Source organism: Mesoplodon densirostris, chromosome 15 (assembly GCF_025265405.1).
Source record: "Mesoplodon densirostris isolate mMesDen1 chromosome 15, mMesDen1 primary haplotype, whole genome shotgun sequence".
Lineage (NCBI taxonomy): Eukaryota > Metazoa > Chordata > Mammalia > Artiodactyla > Ziphiidae > Mesoplodon > Mesoplodon densirostris.
In genome coordinates this window covers 50,105,258-50,130,777 of record NC_082675.1, presented here as the reverse complement: position 1 = coordinate 50,130,777, position 25,520 = coordinate 50,105,258, and the positions used below count along the sequence as shown (strand labels likewise).

At 38.9% G+C, this 25,520-nt stretch overlaps 1 protein-coding gene across 1 annotated transcript in view; it reads right to left on the bottom strand.

Moving 5' to 3' along the window:
* DTNA (dystrobrevin alpha) overlaps positions 1 to 24,397 on the bottom strand; it is a 209,294-nt gene extending 184,897 nt beyond the window's left edge. Inside the window, exon 1 of the mRNA XM_060119629.1 lies at positions 24,309 to 24,397. The gene's annotated coding sequence lies outside the window, so the exon portion shown is untranslated. The remainder of the gene's footprint in view (positions 1 to 24,308) is intronic.
* Between the last annotated feature and the right edge of the window lie 1,123 nt (positions 24,398 to 25,520).

The window sequence follows — 25,520 nt, the reverse complement described above, 5'->3', positions numbered from 1 at the left end:
TTATGACATCATTGGTAAACACTGTAGATGAATTAAAAAAATAAAAGTAAGCAAAAACATTTTCTAATCCCTTACAACCCCACCAACCACAGTTAACATTTTTGTATTTACCTATTCGCATCTATCTCTATATAGCTTGATCTTTTTAAAAATTTATTTTATTGACATATAGTTGATTTACAATGTTGTGTTAATTTCTGCTGTATAGCAAAGTGATTCAGTTATACAATATACAGCTTGATTTTAAAATGGATTTTTACTTTTTAAACTATATAGCCATATTCCACATACAGACTTCATGACTATCTTTGAGATTGCTCTTTTTTTCTGGGCCTATTGGATATATATAGCCTAGCCTGGAAGACAATGGCAAAGGTAAAGAAACTGAGCTGCTCATAAATGCTGTGTTCATTATGGGTGGTATAACTAGAAAATAATGAGTTATTAACTGGAATGGGGAAGGGTCTTGGAACTAGATCCAGGGATAAATGAGTGTTGGAGTTCTGGACTTGGGGATCAAGGTCTAGGTCAAAGGGAACTCCTAGCTGAAGGGGAAGCAGGTTCTAAAACATGGTGACCCAGGAGGAAGGAGGCAAGATGGGACCCCTTTTGAAGGATGTGTCCATAGTCTAAGGAATAACCGTGCTGATGATTCATTCTAATATCGGGCTCATAATATCTCTCTGTTATCATCAGGACTTTAGGAAAGCTTTGAGAATGGTTCTCAGCTTCACAGTGAGTGATTAAGTCCCACAGTGATTAAGTCCATGTCCATGCTTGGAATCAGGTAAGAGGAAAGAATGTCCTCTCTGTGGTGATCCCATGCTATCTCAGACCTCTCTGAGCAAGTAACATTTGAGACAAAGCCTGTGAAGAATGAGAAGGAGGCGTTTCAGGCATAGGTGAGGTCCCCAAGGTAGAGAGAGCCTGACATGTTCCAGGAATACCAGAAGACCAGCATGGCCTGAGCTCTCAAGGAAGCGGTGGGGGGGAAGGTCAGGGCGTGAAAAGGTTGGCAGGGACCAGGGCTTTGTGGGCCACGTCAGGTGTTCTGTAATTTATTTTCAGCGCAGTGGGAAGCTTTGGGAGGACTCCAAACATGAGAGTCACATAATATAATTTTATTTTTAAAAGAACACCCTGACTAGGATGTGGAGAAGGGATAGGAGAGGGGCAAGAGTGGATAAAGTGAAACCAGTCTGGGCACCGACTGATGATTCTGGACTAAAACGGTGACAATGGGGACACTGAGACATGGACACATTTGAAACATGTATATTCTGGAGACAGAACTGATGGGAGTCATTCATAGACTGAATGTGGGAGGATGAGTGAGAATAGAGTGTAAAGGAAAACTCCCCACATTCTGAAATAAAAGGAGGTGTCATTGACTAAGATGCAGGAGCAAGTGGACGGAATGCAGAGTGGGGCAACGCATGTGTGAGGGGAAGTGTTGAATGCGAGGTGCCTCTGAGACAGTGAAGCAGTGGTGTTGCATACGCTGTGTCTATATACACCTGGAACCCTGAAGATAGGGCTTGGATGGAGATATACAGGTGGGAGTTGTAGGCACAAAGCAATTTTTTTAAAGCCCTGGTTAAAGGAGACCATACCTGGAGAAGCAGGCCCAAGATTCCTCCCCCAGCCAGAGGGGTGGGTCAGGGAGGTAGAGGGGGAGCCTTGTGACTATGTTTCAATGGAGTTTAAGACAGGGGTTTTCCAGGAAGGAAGGGGTGGTCTTTGAGTGAAAAAAACAGAGCTGGAGTAATCAGGTTGAAAGCTTGAGTTGAAAGCTTCTGAGAGGTTAAGATGAGAATGGAAAAAGCATTCAATAGCTTTGGAATAATAATGATAATGATAATAATGATCTTAATAAGAACATTTTTCGGGGAAGGTGAGGATGAGGAAGTGAAGTCAGCCTCTCTAAATTTTTGGGGGGGAGAAAGTTGGATTTGTTGGGGAGCAGAAGCAGGGTAGCAACTGAAACAAATAAAATCAAGAGAATATTTCAAATATAGGAGATTGTGGAAAATATTTACAGGCTGAGGAAAGTGGTCCACTAAAGGCAGAGACTGATGATGTGGGAGAGAAAATGACTGATTTAATGTACTCAGTCCTAAAGAAGGTAAATGGGATGAATTCAGAGGACACGTGGAGAGAAATGGCCGCATGATGTGAGGGAAGAAGGAACTGAAGGTGCAGATGGAGGTACGTTTGTAAGTTTGGGAAGAGAAAGAGGAAGCTCCTGTCTCATGGCTTCCATCTTCTTGCTTCTAAGAAGCAAGGTTGCCAGCTCAGAATGAAGACTGGAAAAAGGGTTTGATGCAAGTGGAGATAAAAGAGCTGGTCCTTGAGAGGAGGAGAGTGAGCTGTCTGTAGAAATAGTAGGATAGTCATGGAGGGCTGCATGCACATGTGAAGGGATGATCATGAGTCTAGAATGACACCAGTGTGATCAGTTGTGTGGCTCAACCAATAGGTGAAAGTCTGGGAAGTCAGAGGAGTGGGTTCATCCATGGCTCTGCTATTGTCTGGTGGATGTGATGGGAGAGAATATGTACAATGCTGTTGAAGGTATGTAAAAGCGCAGTTGGTGCAAGGGCTGGACCATGGAATCTAGGCAAGAAAGGAAGGAAGTAAAGACAGGAGGAAATTTTTTTGTTAGTGAGAAAGAACTAGGACCAAAAGACCCTGCAATGAACCCAAAGAATTCCAAATGTGGGGATCAGAGCAAAAGAGCTAGAAGGGTAGGAGATGGTGTTCAGAGAGACTGATTGTGGAAGTGGTTCAGTTTCTGGGTAACTAGCTCCAGTGGTCATCTAAGAAGTGGATGGCTGAGGTCAAATGGAGGGATTTTTCCTAGATATAAATAAGGAAGGTATTGATTGGATTATCCACAGGTATACTGAAGTAATCACGAATGGAGATAAGAGGTATAGGAGGGATATTTATGTGACCTACACAGAGCCAAAGTCATGTGAGAAACAGTGTTCAGCTCTTTTCTCTGTGATCTATGGTTGGGTAGATTGTATATGCTGGGAGGTGCCAGTGGCTTTCTTCATCATTGCATGGGTAGAGCCTGCTTAAATATTAATCCAACACTAGAGGAAAACAGAGCTGAGAAAGGGGAAAGAGACAGAGTCCTGTGCATAACCTCTGAACCCCTGAATCTACCTTTTCTGAAGTCTGACTGCCCCTGTGTGTCAAGCTAGCCTTGACATACAGAGAGATAGACGAAGCATAAACTAATAGGGGTGGATCTGTTTCACAAAAAGGAAGTATGTGGAAATGTAACAGATTTGTTGTTTACTTACCCAATATTCATTCTTCTATTTTTATTTGCTAGCAGGACTGTTATCCATGGCTACACTGTAGGTCCCACAGAAAGGTCTAAGTCAATCACTGCTATTGCAATAACCTTGCCAGTGATGCCAGCAAAATATGAAGGAAAATCTGCAGGGGGGAGTGTACAGGCATACCTCATTTTATTGTGTCTTCACAAATTGTTAAATGTGTGGTAACCCTACACTGTACAAGTCTACATGTGCTATTGTTCCAACAGCATTTGTTCACTTTTTGTCTCTGTGTCACATTTTGGTAATTCTTGCAACATTTCAAACTTTTTCATTATTATTATATTTGCCATGGTGGTGCATGATCAGTGATCTTGGACGTTACTACAATGAATTGACGAAGGCTCAGAGGATGGTTGGCATTATTTAGCAATGAAGTATTTTTCAATTAAGATTTGTACATGGTTTTTAAAGGCAGTATGCTATTGCACACTTAATAGACTATAGTACAGTGTAAACATAACTTTTATATGCACCGGGAAACCAAAAACTTCATGTGACTCACTTTATTGGGCTATTCGCTTTAGAGTGGTGGTCTGGAACTGAACCCACAATATCTCCAAGGCGTGCCTGTAGTGGACTGAGTAGTGTGATGGTTAATTTTGTGTGTCAAATTGACTGGGCTGTGAAGTGCTCAGCTACTTCACTCAACATTATTCTGGGTGTGTCTGTGAGGGTGTTTCTAGATGAGATTAACATTTGAGTGGGTAGATTTAGTGAAGTGGATTGCCCTACTCAGTGTGGGTGATTCTCATGCAATCTGCTAGAGGCCTAAATAGAAAGAAAGAGAATCTTCTCTCTCTGCCTGATGCTCTTCAAGCTGGGGCACAAAACTTACTCCATCGGCTTTCCTGGTTTTCAGGCATTTGGACTACAGATCTGGGGACTTAGTCTCTATAAATGTGTCAGCCAATTCCTTATAATAAATCTCTTTATATATCCTGTTGGTTCTGTTTCTCTGTGGGAACTCTGACTTATACAAGTAGTGTCCCTTAAAATATCACATTTACCCAGAAACTGAGAATGTCACCTTATTTGGAAATAGAGTCTTTGCAGATGTAATGAGTTAAGGACCAAGGTGAGGTCATACCAGAGTGGGTGAGCCTGAAATCCAATGACTGGTATCCTTATAAGAAGAGGAGAGGGATCTGTCGAGAGGAACCAAGATGGTGGAGTAGAAGGACATGCTCTCACTCCTTCTTACGAGAATACCAGAATCATAACTAGCTGCTAGACAATTATTGAGAGGAAGACACTGGAACTCACCAAAAAAGATACCCCACATCCAAAGACAAAGGAGAAGTCACAGTGAGATGGTAGGAGGGGCGCAATCACAGTAAAATCAAATCCCATAACTTCTGGGTGGGTGACTCACAGACTGGAGAACACTTATACCACAGAAGTCCACCCACTGGAATGAAGGTTCTGAGTCCCATGTCAGGGTTCCCAACCTGGGGGTCCGGTAACGGGAGGAGGAATTCCTAGAGAATCAGACTTCGAAGACTAGTGGGAATTGATTGCAGGACTTTGACTGGACTGGGGGAAACAGAGATTCCACTCTTGGAGGGCACAAAGTAGTGTGTGCATCGGGACCCAGGGGAAGTAGCAGTGATCCCAGGGGAGACTGAACCAGATCTACCTGCTAGTGCTGGTGGGTCTCCTGCAGAGGTGGGGGATGGCTGTGGTTCACCATGGGGACAAGGATACTGGCAGCAGAAGTTCTGGGAAGCTCCTCCCAGAGCCTGTCATTAGCCCCAACAAAGAGCTCAGGTAGGCTCCAGTGTTGGGTTGCCTCAGGCCAAACAACCAACAGAGAGGGAACCTAGCCCCACCCATCAACAGTCAAGTGGATTAAAGTTTTACTGAGCTCTGCCACCAGAGCAACAGTCAGCTCTACCACCACCAGTCCCTCCCATCAGGCCTCTTAGATAGCCTCATCCACCAGAGGGCAGAGAGCAGAAACAAGAAGAACTACAATCCTGCAGCCTGTGGAACAAAAACAACATTCACAGAAAGATAGACAAGATGAAAAGGCAGAGGGCTATGTACCAGATGAAGGAACAAGATAAAATGTCAGAAAAACAACTAAATGAAGTGGAGATAGGCAACCTTCCAGAAAAACAATTCAGAATAAGGATAGTGAAGATGATCCAGGACCTCGGAAAAACAATGGAGGCAAAGATTGAGAAGATGCAAGAAATGTTTAACAAAGACCTAGAAGAATTAAAGAACAAACAAACAGAGATGAACAATACAATAACTGAAATGAAAACTACACTGGACAGAATCAATAGCAGAATAACTGAGGCAGAAGAAAGGATAAGTGACCTGGAAGACAGAATGGTGGAATTCACTGCGGTGGAACAGAATAAAGAAAAAAGAATGAAAAGAAATGAAGACAGCCTAAGAGACCTCTGGGACATTAAATGCAACAACATTTGCATTATAGGGATCCCAGAAGGAGACGAGAGAGAGAAAGGACCCGAGAAAATATTTGAAGAGATTATAGTCGAAAATTTCACTAAGATGGGAAAAGAAATAGTCACCCAAGTCCAGGAAGCGCAGAGAGTCCCAGGCAGAATAAACCCAAGGAGAAACACGCTGAGACACACAGTAGTCAAACTGACAAAAATTAAAGACAAAGAAAAATTATTGAAAGCAGTAAGGGAAGATTGACAAATAACATACAAGGGAACTCCCAGAAGGATAGCAGCTGATTTCTCAGCAGAAACTCTACAAGCCAGAAGGGAGTGGCATGATATATTTAAAGTGATGAAAGGGAAGAACCTACAACCAAGATTACTCTACACGGCAAGGATCTCATTCAGATTTGAGAGAGAAATCAAAAGCTTTACAGACAAGCAAAAGCTAAGAGAATTCAGCACCACCAAACCAGCTCTACAACAAATGCTAAAGGAACTTCTCTAGGCAGGAAAAACAAGAGGAGAAAAGGACCTACAAAAACAAACCCAAAACAATTAAGAAAATGATAATAGGAACATACATAATGATAATTACCTTAAACATGAATGGATTAAATGCTCCAACCAAGATACAGGCTTGCTGAATGGACACAAAAAGACCCATATATATGCTGTCTACAAGAGACCCACTTCAGACCTAGGGACACATACAGAATGAAAGTGAGGGGATGGAAAGAGATATTCCATGCAAATGGAAACCAAAAGAAAGCTGGAGTAGCAATACACATAGCAGATAAAATAGACTTTAAAATAAAGAATGTTACAAGAGACAAGGAAGGACACTACATAATGATCAAGGGATCAATCCAAGAAGAAGATATAACAATTATACATGAACCCAACATAGGAGCACCTCAATACATAAGGCAACTGCTAACAGCCTTAAAAGAGGAAATCGACAGTAACATAAAAATAGTGGGGGACTTTAACACCTCACTTACACCAATGGACAGATCATCCAAACAGAAAAGTAATATTGAAACACAAGCTTTAAATGACACAATAGAAAAGATAGATTTAATTGATATTTATAGGACATTCCATCGAAAAGCAGCAGATTACACTTTCTTCTCAAGTGCGCACAAAACATTCTCCAGGATAGATCACACCTTGGGTCACAAATCAAGCCTCAGTAAATTTAAGAAAATTGAAATCATATCAAGCATCTTTTCTGACCACAATGTGATGAGATTAGAAATGAATTACAGGGGAAAAAATGTAAAAAACACAAACACATGGAGGCTAAACAATACATTACTAAATACCCAAGAGATCACTGAAGAAATCAAAGAGGAAATCAAAAAATATCTACAGACAAATGACAATGAAAACAGGATGATCCAAAACCTATGGGATGAAGCAAAAGCAGTTCTAAGAGGGAAGTTTATAGCTGTAAAAGCCCACCTCAAGAAACAAGAAAAATCTCAAGTAAACAATCTAACCTTACACCTAAAGGAACTAGAAAAAGAACAAACAAAACCCAAAGTTAGCAGAAGGAAAGAAATCATAAAGATTAGAGCAGAAATAAAAGCAAAGAAAACAATAGCAAAGATCAATAAAACTAAAAGCTGCTTCTTTGAGAAGATAAACAAAATTGATAAACCTTTAGCCAGACTCATCAAGAAAAAGAGGGAGAGGACTCAAATCAATAAAATTAGAAATGAAAATGGAGAAGTTACAACAGACACAGCAGAAATACAAAGCATCCTAAGAGACTACTATAAGCAACTCTATGCTTATCAAATGGACAACCTGGAAGAAATGGACAAATTCTTACAAAGGTATAACCTTCCAAGACCGAACCAGGAAAAAACAGAAAATATGAACAGACCAATCACAAGTAATGAAATTGAAACTGTGATTAAAAATCTTCCAACAAACAAAACTCCAGGAGCAGATGGCTTCACAGGTGAATTCTATCAAACATTAAGAGAAGAGCTAACACCCATCCTTCTCAAGCTCTTCCAAACAATTGCAGAGGAAGGAACACTCCCAAACTCATTCTATGGGGCCACCATCACCCTGATACCAAAACCAGACAAAGATGCTACAAAAAAAGAAAATTACACACCAATATCACTGATGAATATAGATGCAAAAATCCTCAACAAAATACTAGCAAACACAATCCAACAACACATTAAAAGGATCATACACCATCACCAGGTGGGATTTATCCCAGGGAAGCAAGGATTCTTAAATATACAGAAATCAATCAATGTGATACACCATATTAACAAATTGAAGAATAGAAACCATATGATCATCTCAGTAGATGCAGAAAAAGCTTTTCATAAAATTCAACACCCATTTATGATAAAAACTCTCCAGAAAGTGGGCATAGAGGGAACCCACCTCAACATAATAAAGGCCATATATGTCAAACCCACAGCAAACATTCTCAATGGTGAAAAGCTGAAAGCATTTCCTCTAAGATCAGGAACAAGGCAAAGATGTCTACTCTCACCACTATTATTCAACGTAGTTTTGGAAGTCCTAGCCACGGCAATCAGAGAACAAAAAGAAATAAAAGGAATACAAATTGGAAAAGAAGAAGTAAAACTGTCACTGTTTGCAGATGACATGATACTATACATAGAGAATCCTAAAGACGCCACCAGAAAACTACTAGAGCTAATCAATGAATTTGGTAAAATTGCAGGATAGAAAATTAATGCACAGAATTCTCTTGCATTCCTATACACTAATGATGAAAAATCTGAAAGAGAAAATATGAAAACACTCCCATTTACCATTGCAACAAAAAGAATAAAATAGCTAGGAATAAACCTACCTAGGGAAACAAAAGACCTGTATGCAGAAAATTATAAGACACTGATGAAAGAAATTAAAGATGATACCAACGGATGGCGAGATATACGATGTCCTTGGATTGGAAGAATCAATATTGTGAAAATGACTATACTACCCAAAGCAATCTACAGATTCAATGCAATCTACAGATTCAATTCAATCCCTATCCAATTACCAATGGCATTTTTTATAGAACTAGAACAAATCATCTCAAAATTTGTATGGAATAGCCAAAGCAGTCTTGAGGGAAAAAAACGGAGCTGGAGGAATCAGACTCCCTGACTTCAGACTATATTACAAAGCTACAGTAATCAAGACAATACAGCACTGGCACAAAAACAGAAACATAGATCAATGGAACAAGATAGAAAGCCCAGAGATAAACCCATGCACCTATGGTCAACTAATCTATGACAAAGGAGGCAAAGATATACAATGGAGAAAAGAAAGTCTCTTCAATAAGTGGTGCTGGGAAAACTGGACAGCTACATATAAAAGAATGAAATTAGAACACTCCCTAACACCATACACAAAAATAAACTCAAAATGGATTAGAGACCTAAATGTAAGACCAGACACTACAAAACTCTTAGAGGAAAAAATAGGAAGAACACTGTTTGACATAAATCACAGCAAGATCTTTTTTGATCCACCTCCTAGAGTAATGGAAATAAAACAAAAAATAAACAAATGGGACCTAATGAAACTTCAAAGCTTTTGCACAGCAAAGGAAACCATAAACAAGATGAAAAGACAACCCTCAGAGTGGGAGAAAATATTCGCAAATGAATCAACGGACAAAGGATTAATCTCCCAAATATATAAACAGCTCATGCAGCTCAATATTAAAGAAACAAACAACCCAATTCAAAAATGGGCAGAAGACCTAGATAGACATTTCTCCAAAGAAGACATACAGATGGCCAAGAGGCACATGAAAAGCTCAACACCACTAATTACACCACTAAGAGAAATGCAAATCAAAACTATAATGAGGTATCACCTCACACCAGTTAGAATGGGCATCCTCAGAAAATCTACAAACAACAAATTCTGGAGAGGGTGTGGAGAAAAGGGAACCCTCTTGCACTGTTGGTGGGAATGTAAATTGATACAGCTACTATGGAGAACAGTATGGAGGTTCCTTAAAAAACTAAAAATAGAGTTACCATATGATTCAGCAATCCCACTACTGGGCATATACCCAGAGAAAACCATAATTCAAAAAGAATGCTCCCCAGTGTTCATTGCAGCACTATTTACAATAGCCAGGTCATGGAAGCAACCTAAATGCCCATCAACAGACGAATGGATAAAGAAGATGTGGTACATATATACAATGGAATATTACTCATCCATAAAAAGGAACGAAATTGAGTCATTTGTTGAGACGTGGATGGATCTAGAGACTATCATACAGAGTGAAGTCAGAAAAAGAAAAACAAATATCGTATATTAACACAGGTATGTGGAACCTAGAAAAATGGTACAGATGAACCGGTTTGCAGGGCATAAGTTGAGACACAGATGTAGATAAGAAATATATGGACACTAAGGGGGAAAACCGCAGTGGGGTGGGGATGGTGGTGTGCTGAATTGGGCGATTGGGATTGACATGTATACACTGATGTGTATAAAATTGATGATTAATATGAACCTACAGTATAAAACAACAAACAAACAAACCAAAAACAACTAATACTAAACTTTCTTTGGGTTATTTGTATGGAAATATGTTAATATAAATGTTTCAGACATTACATGAAATTTCTAAAAATCTTATACGTTCTGGTATAATGTTATGTCACAATTCTAGTTATTACTTAAAAATGTATAACTCAGAAATAACTAAATTTCCTTGTCAATTGCATTATTATTAACTTTCATCAAATCTTTAACCGTGGTCATTTTTAAGTCTTTTGTCATTTACAGACAGTTCTGGGTGTACTCTGATGCTTTCGCAAAAATGTTCCTATGAAAGGGTTTCATCTTCAAGGAATTCATGGAAAAGACTCTGACAAGTACAGGTTTCTGGTAACTAACTATACTGCTGAACTGAATGAATAAGCATTTTCAGAAGTCTAATGGAAAACTGATGAATTCATAAAAATGCTAACAAAAGTTCCAGATGAAGAAAAAAATTAATTACATGGGACTGAGTGAACTGATGAGGATGATTATAATTTTTGTGACTTTCTGTTTGAATAAAAAAAAGAAATCCCACAAGGACTCAGAGACAAAAAATATACAAATCAATTCAATGCAAAGTAAAGGAGCTGTTACAGTGGAGGATTCCTGGAATGAATGTCAATATTATGACATAGTATGAGTGTGTTTCGTGTTTGGTAATTAAAATCATTGTTGCTTTTGTTGTGGTCATCCATTTACAATGCTTGGTGTCAGTTTATTTATCTCCTGTAAAAATAAAATACAGTGTGTGTGTGTGAGTTGTGAAAAAAAAATCATCTGTCAAGTTCACTAAACCAGGTTTAAGTGTTCCTTAACCTGTTCTTACTTGATCAGCATGCCTATGCTAATCTCTCCGCTGGCATTCTGTGACGTACTATTCTTTTCATTCATGACACTTTTCTCATGGCAATATCATGATCTGAAATGTTATATACACATAAATATACTTTGGTATTCATTAGTGTAATATCTGTCATCTGACATACTGTAAGCTCTGCAGAGAAGTTAGTCAAATGTGTACCAATTTCATCCCAGCTCCAGTAGTTATTCAGTAAATATTTTTTGAAGGAACAAAGGATAAATAATTGCGTACCTGTCTGAATTTGGAAATTGATGGATATTCTTAAATTTCAGCTAGGCACAATTAGTAAAGAAGGAAGAGTACCGTGTCATGCAACACAGATATTTTTTAAGTCTATTACTGCCTGTGTTAGGCAGGGTCATTTTTGGTCCAAATGATAAAACACAATACAAACTCATTTAAACAAAATTAATAATTTATCAACACAAAACTGGAAAGCCCAGGATTTTTGTCTTGAAGTAAGATTTGATCTTGTCTTCAACACACAGCACTAGAAGGAATACTCAACAAAATCAGGGATATGCGTCCGTTTTGTTCAATGATTTATCCCAAGTTCCTATATGAGTGCTGTCATATAGTAAATGCTCAATAAATACTTGTTGAATAAATGAATGATCAGTCTCTGTCTCTTAAAAAAAAAAAAAGAAGAGGAAAGGATGGAGAGACACACATACACAGAAGACCGTGTAAAGACAGAAGCAGAGGTTGGAGTCTCACAACTACAAGCCAAGGAATTCCAATGATTGCTGGAGCCACCAGAAGTTAGGAAGAGGCCCAGAAGGATTCTTCCCTAGAGACCAAAGGGAGCATGGCTCTGCCAGCACCTCGGCTTCAGTGTTCTCTCCTCCAGAACTACGAGAGAATAAGGTTCTGTTGTTTTAAGCCACCTCATTGGTGGTAATTTGTTAGAGCAGCCTTAGGAAACTAACAAAGGGAGTTTCTGGGAAAGGTCTCTTCACTCAAAAAAGAGATTCAGGGAGAAAAGAAAAACTTGGTGGATGAGGAAACAGCGAATGATTCTGTATGGCTGGTGCACAGGCTGAGTGAGTGGTGAGTTAAGGCCCAAGAAGAGCCTGAAAAAGTACAGGACTCAGGCGGCCATCCCAGAAGTCCTGAAAAGCAGCAGATGCTAGATTGTGTGAAGGATTCGGTTGAGGGAGTTGTGAATCACAACTGTGCTTTCTTTTCACGTGCTACAGATGATGGTGTTCTTTCTTCCCCAAGTACTGGCTAAAGTGAATGGTTTGCTTCCTGTCTGGTGATTATTGACATTTCCTGGGGGTGCTGCCCTGCTCCAACCTAACGGCTGCCCCTTCTCTTCTGGTAGCTCAGAGTCACTGAGGGGGAGGCCAGGGGGCTTCTACAACAGGAGCAATTAGCCTGTCATCTCCTTTAGAACGAGATGCTTGCTTCCTCAGATACTCTAGTTCATACCGTCAGATCTATGGTGCACAGGTGGCCTTTTCTATACCCCAAGTTCTGTCCTGGGATCCCATCTTCCCCACCAAAGTTATCTTCCAAAGAGAGGCTTTTTAAAGTGAAATTTCCTTTTTCAGGAATCTTTTGTCTCCGCTTTTAACATCATCATCTCAGCTGGTCCAGCCCACATCCCTAGCACCCAGGCAATTCACTGTAGACTGTGGGGATGGACGGATAGCCATGATTCACCATCTTGTCAGCCTGCCCAGATGACACACATGCATTTTAATAGGGACCCTCTGGACACGCAGTTTCACAGAGCACAGAAGGCGGCTGATGTAGGTATTCTGAACAGAGGAGCATAGTGGGCTGAGAGGAGCAGATCTTTGGAATCTCGTCTACTTTGAATTCAGGGTGCACTCGTTGCTGACTGCATGGCCTTGAGCAACTTTCTTAACCTTCTGAGCCTCAATTTCATCATCTAAAAGTGAGGATGATACTAGTCTCTAGCTAGTGGAACGGTGGTGAATATTAAAGAGATAACATACAGAAAGTACCTAATGTGGAGCCTGGTACACAGTACCGTGGCTCTTAATATTTCTCAATCTTGGCATTATTGACATTTGGGGGCAGATAAATTCTTTCCTTTAAGAGACTGTTCTGAGCATTGTAGCACATTTGGCTGCATTCTGGCTTCCACTCACTAGATGCTAATAGCCCTCCACACCACCAGGCCCCTGGCTGAGAACAATTGCTTTAGAGTCAGGTGAGCAGGTCTTTGTACACCTCTTCAGAAACAGAGGTAGATGATTTTGTCCTATCTACATATAGGACACAGCCCACACAAATGGCTTTGTTATGACTAGTGACATTTTTCCTATTTAAGTAAAAAATCATCCCTTTTTCGGGCTTCCCTGGTGGCGCAATGGTTGAGAGTCCACCTGCCGATGCAGGGGACGTGGGTTCATGCCCCGGTCTGGGAAGATCCCACATGCCGCGGAGCGGCTGGGCCCGTGAGCCATGGCAAAAAAAAAAAAAAAAAAAAAATCATCCTTCTTTCTAAGCACTGAAGTGTGCATCTTGTCTGGTGTACTTCAGATTTCCCTCTCCATGGGCACAGGAAGGTGAAGGAATAGCAGGACATGAGGGTGGGGTCTGACAGCAGAATCACTTTCCAACGCTAGCATTTCCTTGATGTCTGACTTTTCCCCTTAAAAATTCATGCTAATTTTGCTTTCAACTCAGTTGTTTAGTAATTGCTGTCTTCATAAAAATGGAATGTCCCCTCTCCTATTTACTTGAGTAAAATACTCAAGGGGCAGTATTTTACCCTGGGGTTTAAGTCCCCAGGCATACAAGCAAGCAGCCCAGTTAGAACAGAATGGTGTTATGTGGATGACCTTTGAGTTGTTGTTGGTGTTTTCTTCAAAATGTATCAGGTATTTTTTATTTTATGGGTTAATTTCACCAACCGCTAAAAGTCCACCTTCCCTTTGCTTCTGTGCTGCTTTTTAAAACAATGGACTTTCAACAGGGGGAGAAATGAATCCTTAAACATTCAACTTGGACTTTCAGTTATAAGATGAATAATCCCAAACTCCCAGCCCACCCCTCTCAACCCCCCTCCCCCTTGGCAACCATAAGTCTCTTCTCTATGTCTGTGAATCTGTTTCCAACAGAGTAGATCTTAAGTGTTCTCACCACACACACAAAAAAACAGTAACTCTGTGAGGTGATGGATGTATTAATTAACTAGATTGTGGTAAGCATTTCCCAATGCATATGTATATTAAACCATCATATTGTACATCTTTAAAAAATCATACTGTATATTAAATATATAAAATTTTTATTTGTCAATCATATCTCAGGAAAGCTGGTGAAAAAATAAAAAGTATAAGAAAAAAATTCAATTTGGAAAAGGTAATATTATCAAAGAATGGAATAAATGCTGAAATAATTTCCTCCCAAAACTGATCAAACAGAATCACAAGAATTCAGAAAAAGCTGTTTGAGAGCGTGAGCCCTAGTAGACATTTCATTCTGTATCCTGTAAAAACTATATCAAAGATGTTGGGATCCAGCTTCTTTGCTTCTATGGTCATTCTCTCAACCCCTATCAGACCACAGAAAGGAACGTTACATTAAATGCTAATTCTCACTTTCATGATTTAATGAGCTACTTCTGAGAAAGCTACTGTTCCACCAGCCCATCAGAAATGTCTGGGATGGCTAGTGCAGAATTAAGGTGTGGGTCACCCAGCTGAAACTAATGTCAATGGTTCAGTTATTCATTCATGTTCTTCAGACTCTCGGATACACCTGCACTGGTTACCAGGCAACTGCAGCTCATTGCAGTAAGTATACATTAAGCATGGACTCTACATGTGAGTATGAAAGGGATCTGGGTATTTTAATGAGAAGGCACTCATGAGCTGAACTAGACGATTATCTTTGTTATTATGTAAGGCAAAATACGAGGAGGGCCTTTACTATCTTTCAGAAAGTGGATTAATACTATTTTCCTGAAAAGCCTTTGTGCTTACAAGGGGACAGCCCTACCCACCACAGCCTCAGAGCTGGATGCTATGGAAAATCTCAGAGTCCTTTTTATCGGCTGGAGGAATTCCGGTTAAGAATTGAGTTTCGGACAGGGGTTTACAAAGCCCACTTCTCAGGCCCTTTCACTCCTTGTAATGTAGGAAGGGAGACTCCAGGAGAAACTAGGAAGCTTTTTATATTAGGGTTATCTTATTATTGTGCCTAATGTCTGCAAAAGTTTCTTGCCAAGAGAGAATTCAAAGTATTGTGGCAATGTGGCAGGGTTTGAGGTGGTGGCATGCTTTGTATTACTCAAGGTGGCATTGTCGGCTGTGTAGGAGGTATATGAATTAAAGTGGGGGGGGCGCTAAATCAGGGGGCCTATTGAACTGAGGTCATGAGAGGCTCATTTGCTATGGCTGAATGGTAAGAATGTAGTCTTGTCTGAAAATACCATATGATATCACTTATATGTGGAATCTAAAGTATGGCACAAGTGAACCTATCTATGAAACAGAGACAGACTCACAGACCTAGAGAACAGACTTGTGGTTGTCAAGGGAGAGGGATGGACTGGGAGTTTGGGGTTAGTAGATGCAAACTATTACAGTTAGAATGGATAAACAACAAGATCCTACTGTATAGCACAGGGAACTATATTCAATATCCTGGGATAAAACATAATGGAAAAGAACATAAGAAAGAATGGATCTATGTGTATAACTGAGTCACTTTGCAGTACAGCAGAGAGTAACACATTGTAAATCAACTACACTTCTATAAAAAAAAAATGTAGTCTTATCTGGATAGTGGTAGGCTTTTTTTCTCCCCCTATGTGCCTTTTGTGGCTGCTACTACTCTGGGAAGAAATTCAACTTCAGAAAGGAAACCATGTGGTTCTAGGAGTTGTTTATATATATTAGGAAGGAATGGTATAATGATAAAACATGTTTTTAGAAAAAGACAGCCACCTTACTTATCTATGCACCTAGAATTGGAAGAAAGATTATGGCAAGTGTTTATCTGAGTCTGAAAGCATATTAGATACATAAACAGTAAAATTTCTAGCTCATGGTTACAGAATTGTTAGGAATTGACAGAATAGAGAACTATTTTATTCAACTGTTTTGATGATTTGGAAATATCAGATTCACAGTTTAAGATTTTGCTAAAATAAACGCTGTACAGATTTAAAAGTCAGATTTTGAAAGCTACAAAAAATCAATTGATGATTAAAATGCAAGCTAAAACAATAAATAGTCACTCATAAGAATATACTAGCATTAAAGCACATTGTTATTAACTTTTGTAAACATCATAATCCTTAGTGTTTTGACAGGAAAACACTGTTCCATCCATTCTTGTGATGATCACAGTTTTTCAAATCATACTTATGTAAAGGTAAATAGCATTCTGCAAACTTCTGGGAAAATCAACCAACAAAAGATAACCCAGTAGGCAGGGACATAATCTGGAAATGCGAATAGAATTCTTATTTTTTCTAAGATATTACATATTTATATTATTCAAAGATAAGCACAGTACATATGCTCGTATTTTTAAAAACTTATTTTTCACTTCTGGAATGTTAAGTTATCCATATAACAGCAGTAAGCCAAAGACACAGACAAGTATCTTTTTGTTTTTATATATAATGTACTTATGGACTGCATTGTTTTACTGTGAATATGTTACAATCACTTTAGTTGCCAGTTTTGGGCATCACATTATGCCTACCATCAGTTGGACTGTTTTGAGATTCCTATTACAGGGCAATTTAGGGCTTTTATGCTGCCGTTTCACACACATGCACACAAGACAGTAAGCAAGATGTGGGCCAGGAAGACATTTCTGGTTTTGCTTAGCCAGATGTTCAGCACCTAGCAAAGCTCCTGATATTTAGTTAATTCTCAGTAAGTCCTTGATGAATAGTAACCCTACTTCTATGTATTATAAATAAAACCCAAATCAAGCTTATTTCCTCAGTCTTCTCTCCTTACATGTGGAAACCTCTCTTGGGGGAAAATAAGATCAAGAATATAGGAATATTGGCTTGTTTGTTTCATGGAGGAGAGCAGCTAGGTGGTAAGAGACTCAGATAGGTCCTAGGTGTGGCTTTGCTGCTGATATTGGGGGTATTACTTAACTTTTCTGGGTCTCAATTTCCTCAATGTAAAATTAAGGGGTTGCTGTGGTCTGAATGTTTGTGTCCCCCCAAAATTCATATGTTGAAATCCTAATGCCCAATGTGATGGTATTAGATGTGGGGACTTCAGGAGGTGATTAGGTCATGAGGGTGGGGCCCTCGTGAATGAGATTAGTGCTTTTATAAAAAAGGCCTAACAGAGCTCCTAAGCCCCTTTTGCATATAAGGACAGGAGACAAAGCACCTGCTATGAAGCAGGAAATAGGCCCTCACCAGAACTTGACTATGCTGGTGTCTTGATCTTGTACTTCTCAGACGGCAGAACTGTGAGAAATAAATTTCCGTCTTTAATAAACTACATAGTCTCTGGTATGATGTTATTGTAGCCTGAACGGACAAGAACAAGGGTCTAGGTTAGACAATCTAAAATATCCCTTATGATGCTGAAATTCTACAGTGCTAAGACATAATCTGTGGCAAGTCTAACTAGAATATTACTCGGAAGAATTATACCTTATTTGTCTCAGGCTACCAGGTTCCTAGCACAGGGTCAGAGAACATAAGAGATGTGTAATATATATTTAAAGAACAAATGAATAAATGAATGATCATTATAGGAATAAAAATGTGGCATAACAATCATTAGGATTTTTCACAAAGAGAAGGAACCCTTCTCTGGATACTGATTTTTGCAATTAAAATGAAGTCAGAGGATTGCTTTTTTTTTTTTTTTTGGTTGAAGTATAGTTGATTTACAATGTTGTGCTAGTTTCAGGTGTACAACAAAGTGATTCAGTTATATACATATATATGTGTAGATATATATTCTTTTTCAGATTCTTTTCTATTATAGGCTATTGTAAGATACTGAATATAGTTCCCTGTGCTATACTGTATGTCCTTGTTCTTTACCTATTTTATATATGGTAGTGTGTATATGTTAATCCCAAACTCCTAATTTATCCCTACCCACATTTGCCCTTTGGTAACCATAAGTTTGTTTTATATGTCTGTGAATCTATTTCTGTTTTGTAAATAAGTTCATTTGTATAATTTTTTAGATTCCACATATAAGTGATATCATATTTGTCTTTCATTTTTTGAAAACTTGGAGTTTTATTTCATATCAGTTATAATTCTTATATTATACATGGTATTTGAATCATATGATTTAAAAAAATTCAGAACAAGTTTATGTACTCTCTTAAGAAGTGCTAATAGTGTTTTTATGTCTAGAGAAATTTTTATTTCGCATTCAATACAAATCCTTTCATAATTAGTTATAAATATTCATTTCATAAATATTCTTAAGGAGGAAAAAGGAAGAGAAATCCTTGCCTTTAAAAGTCCCCAGTTCTAGTGGTAATTCGACATAACATTTAGCCCCCAAATTCTATCAGTCTACAGCTTTAGACATCATTTCCAGGCTTATGCTCACATTAATAAATGAGGTATTTGCACAAATAGGTGTCAGAACCGCAAGGTGCTATATCTTTTAAACTCTTGTTGAACAGAAATAGTGCTATTTTTAGCACCAACCTAAACATAAACTTATTTGCCATGAAAAAAGGATTTGTGGACTTATAAATAGCTTACCCTCAGGGAATATTTTAAATGGAAAATTGTAGCATTATGTTACAAACATATTCTTCTTATAGGATTAAACTGGAAAGCTCTTTTAGAGTGGCATTTGCTTCAGTAGAAAGATATGACTTAACATTCTTGTCCTGCCACTTACCAGAAATATGACATTAACAATTTACCTTAACTCTTGGAATCCTAGTTTTTGTCTAAATAAGAAATAATAGGCAATTTGAAGGGTTGTTATGAAAATTAAATAAGATAATGTTTGTGGAGCACCTGTTTTGGTGCTTGGCACAGAATGGTACAGATCCTCCCTATAAGGACCCCTTTCCCCTGATGGAGTGCTCCCCTTTTGTTGTAATGGCTGGGCGAAGTATTAGAATCTTCACCACACTAAAAACAGTCAAACTTTTCTCATGCTTCATTCAAAACCGAAAGGGACTACTCTGAGCTTGGTAAAGAAGTTTCAAATACTAACCAAAAAACTTGGTACTTGTCCTTGACAAAGGGAAGATGGACAGATAACATGAGGAATTACATGAGACTGTGAGTGACTGAATGAGATGGCTTTTCTTTCTCTTGTCTACAATAGGAGCTGATCTCCTAGAAATGGCCCAAAGGGCTATGTGAATTCAGAGATAGGACTGATAACTGTTGAGCCAGGAGGAGTTCATCAATGACTTCACTGAACCTATAATAGCAATAGAGGTGGTGGATCTTGAAAGATGACTAAGATATTCCAAGTCTTTGAAGAGTGCATGTGTGCTTGTGGGTGAGGGGGGATTTAGAGGGGGGTATGGATGTGAGAAACGTCTAGGCAGAAGAACCAGCATGAGCAAAAGTGAAGGCAAAAAGAACATGGCTCAGAGAAGGCAGATCATCCCCATGTTAGCAAAGGTCAACTGATGAGGAACAAAGGCAGGTGCTGAGACTCAGGGGGTCTGTTGTGCTTCTATTATGACATGCTAAAGAATACAGGAGGCAGCTTTTGCTCTGCAGTTGATGGGGCAGCCAACAGTGGCTTCAAGATTGAAGTGGTGAGGTTAACTAGATCAGCTGCTGTTCTGCTGGGTACCTATTACATACGAGGAACTGTACTTTGTTGTTTAATGGATATTATTTTCTAGTCTGCACAACAAATTAGATATATCTTTTCAGGTGGGGAATGTGAAGCTCAGAGAGCTTAAGTAACTTGCTGCTCAAGATTATACATTCTTCCATTAAGCAAATGGCATGAAAGAGCAATAGGGTTTTAAAATATTAACATCAGGACAAACCATTAAAGAATGGAAATGATGAGATCTGAATGTCAATTAGGAAGTTGATTTAGGCAGTCATGTTTTAAAAGGAAAGGAGACTAGGAACACTGAAAAGAGGGAATCTGTGTTCAAAGTGAGGCTGTTAGAGATTTAAGCAAGATTTCTTAATACAGGTTTATTCTAGAATGACATACATTTTAAGATAATAAACAATGTTACTTCTGTGTTTTAAAGTTACTTGATGACTATATTACACAAGAGACAGTGCAGCATAATAATTAAGTGCTCAGGCTCTAAGCCAGACTGCCTGGATTTGAATTTTCACCCCAATTTACTGAACCTCAGGCAGGTTATTTAACCTTCCTGGGCCCTAGTTTCCTCATCTTTAAAAAAGGAGATGATAATATTACTTATAGATTTGTTTAAACATGAAATGAAGTATATGTTCATACAAAACAGTGTTTGGTATAAAGTAGGAACTCAGTAAGCATTAACCAGCAATTGCTTTGTGCCTATGTCCTTATTCACCAATTGTTTGTTTAGAAATTATGTACAGTGTGCCAAGCACTGTGCTTGTTTCCAGGGATGCAAATATAATAGGGAAGAACTTTTGTATACTATTACAAGTTAATCACTAAAAGGATGCTGTCTATAAGCTTAAATTATACACAATGGCCCATTTCTGGGAACTCTTCTTCCCAGGTAATGAGTGTTAAGCTAAGATACCTTTGTTTAGCTCACAGGAAACATCCTGACTAGGCTCACCTGTGAATGACTGCAGGGAGGAAGAAATTAACACATCTGGCTGACCAGAACCAGGAAATGTTTGACTTTACTGCCTCCCCTTTTAGTATAAAAGAAGCCTGAATTCTAACTCAGGCAAGATAGTTCTTTGGGACACGAGTCTACCATCTTCTTGGTCTGCCAGCTTTCCAAATAAAGTCATTATTCCTTGTCCCAATAACTTGTCTTTCAATTTATTGGCCTGTTGTGCAGGGAGCAGTAAGAGCTTGGACTTGGTAACACAAAGATGAGGATAACAGATGATTTCTCTTAACAGATGTATAGCACTTGATTTTTCCAACATCATATTCTGTGGTTCAGCAGAAGTACTACGACTATAACTTGGTTAAAGCACTTTCTACAACTCTTTGGGCACCAGTGATTTAAAATATCTATTCATAATGTTGCTCATTAGTTTCAGGACTAATAATTCCACTTCTCCTATCCCCTCTTCCAGTATGACATTAAGGTATGTTCAGCCTGAGTTACCTTTTATGATGGGTGTTCCCCTTGACCCACCAGGCAGTATTACGAAGTTAGTGAGATGATTTCAGTAGTCTCTGCCCACTCATGTGTACCAAACTCTCAGAAGCTGAGTGTTTGCATCACTGTCTCAGGAGTTTCTTCCTTGCTAATTCATTCGACTTATGTGTAATGTAGTATGAATTATTAATGGGTGCATTTCTCTTCCCAAGACTATTTTTTCTGAATATGACTTTATAAAGCCTCATTTCCATAAAGAGAGAAATGTGAATGATTAGAATTTTCAGTGTTGTACCAAACTAAGGAAGATGTGAGGACACCAGTTATATAGTGCATTTTAAACCATACCATTAAGCTACACATCCCTGTGTCTCCCAATTTTAGGTTATGAAGGGGTCCAAGAAATTCTGCTCATGATCTCATTTTCACATTGTCTAAAAGGATTCTCAGTTAGGCATTGCAGGTTTAACATTGACATTGGTTGAACAGATGAAAATTTGTTGGTAGGAGGGACACCATGTCCTTGTGAGTGTACCCACAATACATTAAAATTGACAGATAAGCAGTCGTCATGAGCTCTGAGAAAAGATTGAAAAGGAAAATGTCTACATAAATAAATGAGAAGGAAATGAAAATAGCGAGGCACTTGCGTAAAAAATAACCAAGTGAAGTGCCAAAATGATTAAGTACAAAGCCTCTTTAATATCCAGGAAGCCCTTTAGAGTGAGTGCGATTGTGGGGCAGTGGTGAATTGTTTGCCTGTCAAAGAAGACAGACTTTGGCATCCTCATCACTTTGCTTTCCAATATATTCAGTTTTTATTAAGGGACATGGGAAATGTTCAGACCATAAGGGATCTTCAAATAGCAAACAACCATTACTGAAAGACAGTGATCAGATCCATAATAAAATAAATCTGAGGCCTGAGATTTAAATGTGAATGTAGGAATGAGACTGATGCCCTATGAAGTTCTTATATTGGTCATACAGAAGCTTGTGAAATGCGAATATTAGAAAAGTAAAACTCATATTTGGTGCATATCTGAGAATTTAAAAAATCTTCCTATTAATTTGATACGCAAAATAGGAATATTGACAAAGACTGTTAACACTAACAAGTTAATGCTGCAATATTGTATAGCTTAGAATATGGCTTTAAATATATTAGGTTAGTTTTTTTCAGTGTAAAAATATCCAGTTTTACATTTAATTTAAATTTTCTTTCCTGAGAATCATTTATTTTCCTTGGGAGAAGCAAGTAATCCTCGTTCATTTTTCTTCTAATAATTTTGGGAGAAATTAATGAAGCACTGATGGGTCGGTTAGGATCTAACCAAGAAAGAGAAAACAGTCTAAATGTTTAAAACAGATGGAATTTAATACAGGAAAATGGTTATACAGATGATGGAAGAATTGAGAAGCTAAACTAAGGATAGCAAATCAACCTGGAGGTTAGTACCAGCAGGAAGCCACAGACACCACTACCCACAAGTCTCAAGGGACAGAGGGAAGAGGTGACATTACTGGAGCTCAGAGTTCAAGGTCACTGGGGGAAGCTAGAGGCAACAGGGGGTGGGTCTGGGGGCTGGAAAACCCAGCCTCTAGAGGTCAGCTCCCAAGGAATCAGCAGAATAGGAGCAGGGCAAGGAGAGGACGTGAAGTTCAAAACAGGCACAGACCGGCACAGTGGAAAGCTGAGAGTTAAGTAAGTTAAGAAAATAAGTTTTCCATGTTCATTTTCTCCTCCGGAGCAATGTTACACTAGGCAAATTGATTTACTGATATTTTTAAAGGGCATTAAGTTTAGCTCCTGGGAATTACATTCAACAAATATCTTGTAAATAAATGAAATCACCATTTTAGTTCCACATATGACTTCAATAAACCAAATTTACACACCCTTAAGATGATGAGACAATAATCCACCTTCACTTTGAAGTTAATAAAAGGTAGAAAGGAATCATCACTGTCTTTTTGGATTAGATTTAGACAGTGGTCAATGCTCTGTCAGTTGCACTGTTTTATTCAGAACTGTGAACAGAGGTACATTCTGATGTTCTGGAAATCACCATTCTTTAAAGTAGATAATAAAGCCACACTTTGAAAACAGGACTCAGGGGGAGGTGGGAAAAGCCACACAATTTCCTCAATAAGACCACCACTCAATTCCTCTATTCCTCTCTGTTCTGCTGAGAAATGACAGTGGCATACTGCAGACTAATAGTAAAGCACCAATTTGTACGCTCATGTCTTTTGTAGCATGGAAGGGTAATTATGTATGGTAATGTAAAAAATATATATCCATCTATCTCATGATCAGGAAAACAAAGCTTAGTGTGTGAGCACATGTGCATGCTTAATTGTGCACAGCAGTTTGAAAACCACACCTAACCTAAACCATGCCCTACCTTAAATTAAGCAATATGAGATCTCCCAGTGGGCAGCCTCTGAAATGTTAGCCTTATCTCACACCCAGACCTGTAATGATTAAACTGTCATTATCACCATTAAATTTTTCTCTCATTTATGTCATTAAAACATAGTCTTAGCTCATTTTGGCTTATTACTTTGATATTAAATACTGTTATATATTTAAAAACTTGATGACCTGTAGAATAGAATGAAGCATTACCGCATCTGCTTAATAGAAATCAGCAAAAGATGTCAAGGTCATCTCTGTATCTTACACCTCATCATTCAAGATGGTTTCTGATAATAAAAAAAAATAAACAAAAGGCACAGAAACTAAGTCTTTCACTATGTGGCACCTCATTAAAAGTATAAAATGCTGGTTATATTGAACCCCATTTTCTTTTCATGCAAAGAAGAGAAACACTTTAAGGGGAAATAGTTCAATGTCCATCTTAAATTTCTTGTCTCAGACTCACTCACCTAAAATTCAATGAAGAAACAGCATGAACTTTTCAAAACCATCTATTTTCTTTTCTTTGAAATGGCAGTCAACTCTGGCATTTAAAGACTTTCCAAGCGTTTCATCCAGGGACTGGTAAATCTCACTTATCTGCAATGAGAAAATACACTTTTATTTAACTAAGCAACTCACACTTACATGTTTATTACAGAAACAGAATGGGCAGATCTAGAACATATGGTGTTTTACAAATCCATTCATCCGCTAAGAACGATTTGTAATACTCAACTCAGAACTTTGGTTTTCATTTACTCTAAGAAATGTTGAAAAAATAGACATTTGTGCTAGAAGTTGTTTTACAGAGGAGGATGGTGAGGACCAGAGGGGTAAAGTGACTGTCCAAGATTAAGCAACTGGTTAGTAACAGAGTAGCCTTGAACCTTGGGCTGCTAACACTGCCTCTTGTTTTTGGTTGATTAAAAACCCAGAAATGAGGGGCCTCCCTGGTGGCGCAGTGGTTGAGAGTCCGCCTGCCGATGCAGGGGATACGGGTTCGTGCCCCGGTCTGGGAGGATCCCATATGCCGCGGAGCTGCTGGGCCCGTGAGCCATGGCCGCTGGGCCTGCGCGTCCGGAGCCTGTGCTCCGCAACGGGAGAGGCCACAACAGTGAGAGGCCCGCATACCGCAAAAAAAAAAAAAAAAAAAAAAAAAAACCCAGAAATGGGAAAACCTGGAATCTTCTGTTTCCCAAGTTGGTAATTTTCTGGAATATTGTGTTACCATAATTGCTCCTAAAGCCAAGGAAACTACAGTTGAAGGCAGAATCCTCAGACTGGCATCCCCTCCAATGGTAGATGCAGGTGTAGGCTACCGCAGAGGCACCCTGATACGATTGAATGATCTGCACGCTTTATGATGTTGTAGAGCAATGACGTAGAGAGTAACTAGTTCAGAATATGGTCTGTTGGTGTTTCCTAACAAGGTGGAATGATTTTTATAATCTTTTGCCTTCTGAGAAAACTTACAGATGAGAATGGAAGGAGAGGCTCCAGGTCACACACGGCAATTTGCCCATGAGTCCTGCTGCATGAAAGTGACCAGATGCTTTACCCACCATCTCTCATCAGCTAGTCTTTCCCACCTTTCTTTCTTCCCCTTCCCTTCCCCCCTTTCTTCTTCTCACCAACACACAGGCTGGATGTTACTATCTCACGTGCTAGGTGGCTTGAAG